Raw genomic sequence first — 7,081 nt, forward strand, 5'->3', positions numbered from 1 at the left:
ACCAGAGGCTGGAAAGGGTAGTGAGGGGTGAGGGAGAGGTGGGGATAATTAATGGGTCCAAAAAAAGATATTTAAATAGAATGAACTGTCGGCTTCCCTGGTTTTTAGACTTTCAGACTTAGACTGAGCCACTCCAAGCTTCTCCCTTTCCCCAGCTTTCAGTTCTTCCCCATTCAGTATGATACTAGCTGTGGGTCTGTATGTCCTTCTATACCCAGTTTTGTAAGGGCTTTCGCCATGAAGGAATTCTGAATTTTATCAAATGGTTTTTTCAGCATTAATTGAAATGATCATATGGTTGTTATCCTTCATTCTGTTGATATGGTGTATCACATTGATTTGCATATGTTGAACCGTCCTCGGATCCCTGGGATATATCGCACTTGGTCATGATGATGACTGAATGCCTTTCCTCTAAGACTTGGAACACAACAAGGTGCCTTTGTTCATCACTTTTGTTCACCATGGTACTGGAAGTCATAGCTAGAGCAATCAGACAAGAGAAAGAGATAAAAGGCCTCCAAATTAGAAAGAAAGAAGTCAAATTATCAACGTATTGTTGAATTCGGTTTGCTAGTATTTGCTGAAGGTTTTTGCATCAATATTCATCAGGGAAATTGGCTTGTAGCTTCCTTTTTTTTTTTTTTAAATGTATCTTTGTCTGGTTTTTGGTATCAGGCTTATACTGGCCTGGTAGAATGAGTTTGGAAGTATTCCCTCTTCCTCTGTTTTTCAGAATAGTTTGAGTAGGATTAGTATTAGCTCTTCTTGATTATTTTTTGTTCTTTTTTGATGTGGGTACTTTTAGATATACACTTCTCTCTTTGTACTGCTTTGGCTGTATCCCATAGGTCTGGGTATGTTTTGTTTCCATCGTCATTCATTTTAAGAAATTTTTAAAGTTTTATAGTTTCTAAAATGTCTGTAGTTATTGATCTCTAGTTTTATTCCATTGTGGTCAGAGAAGATGTCTAATATTATTGGAATTTTTTGAATGTTTTAAAACTTGTGACCTCTCCCTCTGCCTCTCCCTCTCCCTCTCCCTCTCCCTCTGCCTCTCCCTCTCCCTCTGCCTCTCCCTCTCCCTCTCGCTCTCTGTCTCCCTCTTTCTACCATCTCCCTCTCTTGCGGAGCCTGGACTGTACTGCCATGATCTCGGCTCGCTGCAACCTCCCTGCCTCGGGCTCCGGTGATTCTCTTGCCTCGGCCTGCTGAGTGCCTGGGATTCCGGGCACGTGCCGCCACTCCTGACTGGTTTTTGTGTTTTTGGTGGAGACGGGGTTTTGCCCTGTTGACCGGGCTGGTCTCCAGCTTCTGGCCTCGGGTGATCTGCCCGCCTCGGCCTCCCGAGGTGCTGGGATTGCAGACGGAGTCTCGCTCACTCAATGCTCAATGTTGCCCAGGCTGGAGTGCAGTGGCGTGATCTCGGCTCGCTACAATCTCCACCTCCCAGCCGCCTGCCTTGGCCTCCCAAAGTGCTAAGATTACAGCCTCTGCCCGCCCGCCCCATCTAGGAAGTGAGCAGCATCTCTGCCTGGCTGCCGATTGTCTGGGATGTGAGGAGCGCCTCTGCCCGGCCGCCACCCCATCTAGGAAGTGAGGAGTGTCTCTGCCTGGCCGCCCATCATCTGGGATGTGAGGAGCGCCTATGCCCGGCCGCCCCATCTGGGAAGTGAGGAGCACCTCTGCCCGGCCACCTCATCTGGGAGGAAGTGAGGAGCACCTCTGCCCGGCTGCCCCGAATGGGAAGTGAGGAGCGCCTCTGCCTGGCCGCCCCTGTCTGGGAAGTGAGGAGTGCCTCTGCTCGGCCGCCACCCTGTCTAGGAAGTGAGGAGCGTCTCTGCCTGGCTGCCCTGTCTGGGTGGAAGTGAGGAGTGCCTCTGCCTGGTTGCCCCGAATGGGAAGTGAGGAGCGCCTCTGCCCGGATGCCCCATCTGGGAGGTGAGGAGCGCCTCTGCACGGCCACCCCGTCTGGGAGGTGAGGAGCGCCTCTGCCTGGCTGCCCCGTCTGGGAGGTGAGGGGCGTCTCTGCCTGGCCGCCACCCCGTCTGGGAAGTGAGGAGCGCCTCTGCCTGGTCGCCACCCCATCTGGGAGGTGAGGGGAGTCTCTGCCTGGCCACCCTGCCTGGGAAGTGAGGGGCGCCTCTGCCCAGATGCCCTTCGTCTGGGAGGTGTGGAGTGCCTCTGCCCGGCCGCCCTGTCTGGGAGGTGAGGGGCGTCTCTGCCCGGCTGCCCCATCTGGGAGGTGAGGAGCACCTCTGCCCGGCCGCCGCCCCGTCTGGGAGGTGAGGGGCGTCTCTGCCCGGCTGCCCCACTTGGGAAGTGAGGGGCGCCTCTGCCTGGCTGCTCTTCGTCTGGGAGGTGAGGAGCGCCTCTGCCCGGCCGCCCTTCGTCTGGGAGGTGGGGAGCACCTCTGCCCGGCTGCCCTGTCTGGGAGGTGAGGGGCATCTCTGCCCGGCCGCCCCATCTGGGAGGTGAGGAGCACCTCTGCCCGGCCGCCGCCCCGTCTGGGAGGTGAGGAGTGCCTCTGCCTGGTCGCCACCCTGTCTGGGAGGTGAGGGGAGTCTCTGCCTGGCCGCCCTGCCTGGGAAGTGAGGGGCGTCTCTGCCCAGATGCCCTTCGTCTGGGAGGTGAGGAGCGCCTCTGCCCGGCCGCCCTTCGTCTGGGAGGTGGGGAGCACCTCTGCCCGGCCGCCCCATCGGGGAAGTGGGCACCTCTGCCCAGCCACCCCGTCTGGGAGGTGAGGGGCATCTCTGCCCGGCTGCCCTGTCTGGGAGGTGAGGAGCGCCTCTGCCCGGCCGCCCCGTCTGGGAGGTGGGGTTTGCCTCTGCCTGGCTGCCCCATCTGGGAAGTGGGGAGCACCTCTGCCCAGCCACCCCGTCTGGGAGGTGGGGAGCGCCTCTGCCTGGCCGCCCCATCTGGGATGTGAGGAGCGCCTCTGCCCGGCCGCCACCCCCTCTGGGAGGTGAGGAGCGCCTCTGGCCACCACCCCGTCTGGGTAGTGAGGTGTGCCTCTGCCTGGCCGCCCCGTCTGGGAAGTGAGGAGCACCTCTGCCAGGCCGCCCCGTCTGGGAAGTGTACCCAACAGCTCCGAAGAGACAGTGACCATCGAGAACGGGCCATGATGACGATGGCAGTTTTGTCGAAAAGAAAAGGGGGAAATGTGGGGAAAAGAAAGAGAGATCAGATTGTTACTGTGTCTGTGTAGAAAGAAGTAGACATAGGAGACTCCATTTTGTTCTGTACTAAGAAAAATTCTTCTGCCTTGGGATGCTGTTGATCTATAACCTTACCCCCAACCCGGTGCTCTCTGAAACATGTGCTGTGTCCACTCAGGGTTAAATGGATTAAGGGCAGTGCAAGATGTGCTTTGTTAAACAGATGCTTGAAGGCAGCATGCTCGTTAAGAGTCATCACCACTCCCTAATCTCAAGTACCCAGGGACACAAACAGGGCCAAAGGCCACAGGGACCTCTGCCTAGGAAAACCAGAGACCTTTGTTCTCGTGTTTATCTGCTGACCTTCTCTCCACTATTATCCTATGACCCTGCCATATCCCCCTCTCTGAGAAACACCCAAGAATGATCAATAAATACTAAAAAAACAAAACAAAACAAAATTAGCCGGGCATGGTGGCGCATGCCTGCAGTCCCAGTTACACAGGAGGCTGAGGCAAGAGAATCACTTGAACCCAGGAGGCAGAGGTTGCAGGGAGCCGAGATCATGCCACTGAACTCTAGCCTGGGCAACAGTGGAGACTCAGTCTCAAAAATAAATAGCCAGGCGCGGTGGCTCACCCCTGTAATCCCAGCACTTTGGGAGGCCGAGGTGAGCGAATCACAAGGTCAGGAGTTCGAGACTAGCCTGGCCAACATGGTGAAACCCTGTCTCTACTAAAAATAAAAAAAAATTAGCTGGGCGTGGTGGCACGTGGCTATAATCCCAGCTACTTGGGAGGCTGAGGCAGGAGAATTGTTTGAACCCAGGAGGCAGAGGTTGCAGTGAGCTGAGATTGCACCACTGCACTCTAGCCTGGGAGCCCGGGTGACAGTGCAAGACTCCATCTCAAAAAAAATAAAATAAATAAAATAAAAATAAACAAACAAACAAACAAACAAAAAAACTTGTGACCTCACATGGTCTGTCCTTAAGAATGATCCGTGTGCTGAGGAAAAGAATGTGCATTCTGCAGCCATTGGATGAAATGTTTTGTAAATATGTATTAGATCCGTTTGCTCTATAGTGCAGATTAAGTCTGATGTTTCTTTGTTGATTTCATGCCTGGAAATCAACTCTAATGCTGAAAGTGAAATGTTGAAGTCTCCAGCTATTATTGTATCGGGGTCTCTCCCTCTCTTTAGCTCTGGTAATATTTGCTTTCTACATATGGGTGCTCCAGTGATGGGTGCATATATGTTTATAATTGTTACATCCTCTTGCTCAATTGACCCCTTTATCATTATATGATGACCTTCTTTATCTCTTCTTATAGTCTTTGTCTTGAAATCTATTTTGTCTGACATAAGTATAGCTACTGGTTCTCTTTTTTGGTTTACATTGGCATGGAATATTTCTTTCCCTCCCTTTATTTTCCATCTATGTTTGTCTTTATAGGTGATGTGTGTTTCTTAAAGGAAACAGATCATTGGGTCTTTTAAAAATATTTATTCAGCTACTTTATGTCATTTGATTGGAGAGTTTAGCTCATTTACATTCAATGTTACTATCAGTGAGTAAGGACTTGCTCCTTCCAATTTGTTATTTCCTTTCTGGTTGTTTTGTAATGTTCTTTTCCTGCTTCTTTTCCTCCTGCCTTCCTTTTAGAGAAGATGATTTTCTCTGGTGGTAAAATTTAATTTCTTGCTTTTTATTTTTTATGTATCCATTTTATGTTTTTCCACTTGAGGTTACCATGAGGCTTCCAGATACTATTTTATAACCCATTATTTTAAACTGATGACAACTTAGCACTGATTGTATACACAAACAAACAAGTGAAAAGATAACTTATGAAAATTTAACACTTTAACTTCATCTGCCCACTTTTTAACTTTTGTTGTTTCTCTTTATGTCTTATTGTACTCTCTATGACTTGAAGAGTTCCCATAGTTATTAATTTTTTTACACAATGTTTTTTTGTGTGTAGTTCGTTGTTAAAATTTGGTGTTCCTGCAGGGGGAACAACCAATGGAGGCTTCCATTCCAACTTCTTGCTCCACCCTCCCAATTGCATTCCTCAACTTCACAATTTCAGCTTGATTCCTTTTAACTACTTCAATGCCATTGTTAAATTTATCTGATAGATTTCTGAATTCCCTCTGTGTGTTATTTTGAATTTCTTTCACTTGCCTCAAAACAGCTATTTTGAATTACTTGTCTCAAAGGTCACATATCATTATTCTCCAGGCCTGGACCCTGGTGCCTTCTTTAGTTCATTTGGTGAGGTCATGTTTACCTGGATGGTCTTGATGCTTGTGGCTGTTCATCGGCGCCTGGGCATTGAAGAGTTAGGTATTTATTGTAGTCTTTGCAGTCTGGGCTTGTTTGTACCACCTTTCTTCAGAAGGCTTTCCAGATATTCAAAGGGAGCTGGGTGTTGTAATCTAAGTTGTATCTGCATTAGGGGTATCCCAAGCCTAGTAACACTGTGGCTTTTGCAGACTTGTAGAGGTACTGCCTCGGTGGTCTTGGATAAGACCCAGAAGAATTCTCTGAGTTACCAGACAGAGACTCTTGTTTTCTTCCCTTATTTCTCCCAAACAAACAAAGTCTCAGTCTCTCTCTCTCTCTCTCTCTGTCTCTCTCTCTCTGTCTCTCTCTCTCTTTCTCTCTCTCTCTTGCTGTCTCTCTGTCTCTCTCTCTCTCACCCCCACCCCCATTTCTCGCTCTCGCTCTCCCTCTTGCTCTCATTCTATCTTGCTCTCTCTTCCTCTTGCTATCTCTCTGTGCTGAGACACCTGGAGCTGCAGGTGGGGTGACACAATCCCCCCTGTGGCCACCACTGGGGCCTTGCTGAATCAGGCCTGAAGCCAACACAGCACTGGTCTTGCCCATTACCTGGCTGTAACCAATACCTGACTACTGCCTATGTTCACTCAAGGCTGGAGGACTCTACAATAAGCAGGTAGCAAAGCCAGCCAGGCCTTTGTCCTTCCCTTCAGGGTGGCTAGTTCCCCCAGACCCCAGGTTGGCCTAGAGATGCCTCCGGGAGACAGGGACCAGAGTCAAAAATTTTAGAAATTTACCTTGTGCTCTACACTATTGCAACTAAGCTGGCATTCAAATCACAATACAAAGTCCTTCCCACTCTTCCATGCCCATTCCACAGGCAGAGAAGCCTCTCGCTGTGGCCACCACCACTGCAGGCCCACAGAGACTATTGCCAGGCTACTGCCTGTGTTCACTTAAGGCTGAAGGGCTTCTCAGTCAGCTTGTGGTGAATACTGCTAGGCCTGGGACTCACTCTTCATGGTAATGGGCTCTCCTCTGGCCCAGGGGAGGTCCAAAAGTCCTATGCAAGAGCCAGGGCCAGGACTCAGGTACCCCAAGCCCTCACTTGCTGCTCTGCCTCACTGTGGCCAAGCTGGCGCCTACGGTGCACGGCAAAGTCCCCTATACTCTTCCTTCTGCTATTCTCCCAGAGAAACTGTCTCTGCCCATAGCCACCACAGCTGGGAATGCCCTGGGTCTCCCCTGAAGCCAGCATGTCTTAGAGTCTCACCCAGGGCCCATGGTAAACTACCTGGGTATCATTGCAGGTTCCTCAGGGCCCAAGGGCCCTTTAGTCAGCAGGTGATGAATCCTGTCAGGGCTGAGTCCTTCCCTTCAAGGCAGCAGATTCGCTTCTGGCCCAGGGTGTGTCTAGAAATGTCATCCACAAGCTAGACCCTGAAATGGGGGCCTCAGGACTCTGCCCAGTGCCCTATCCTTCTGCAGCTAAGTTTATATCCAAGATGCAAGACAAAGTCTTCTTTACACTTCCCTCTCCTCTCCTCAAGTGAAAGAAGGCATCTCTCCTGGAGCTGCGAGCTGTGCTGCTGGGGTTGGGAAAGCCATGGTACATGTATTCCCTCAGCGACCT

The sequence above is a fragment of the Pan troglodytes genome, chromosome X, assembly GCF_028858775.2.
Source record: "Pan troglodytes isolate AG18354 chromosome X, NHGRI_mPanTro3-v2.0_pri, whole genome shotgun sequence".
Classification (NCBI taxonomy): domain Eukaryota; kingdom Metazoa; phylum Chordata; class Mammalia; order Primates; family Hominidae; genus Pan; species Pan troglodytes.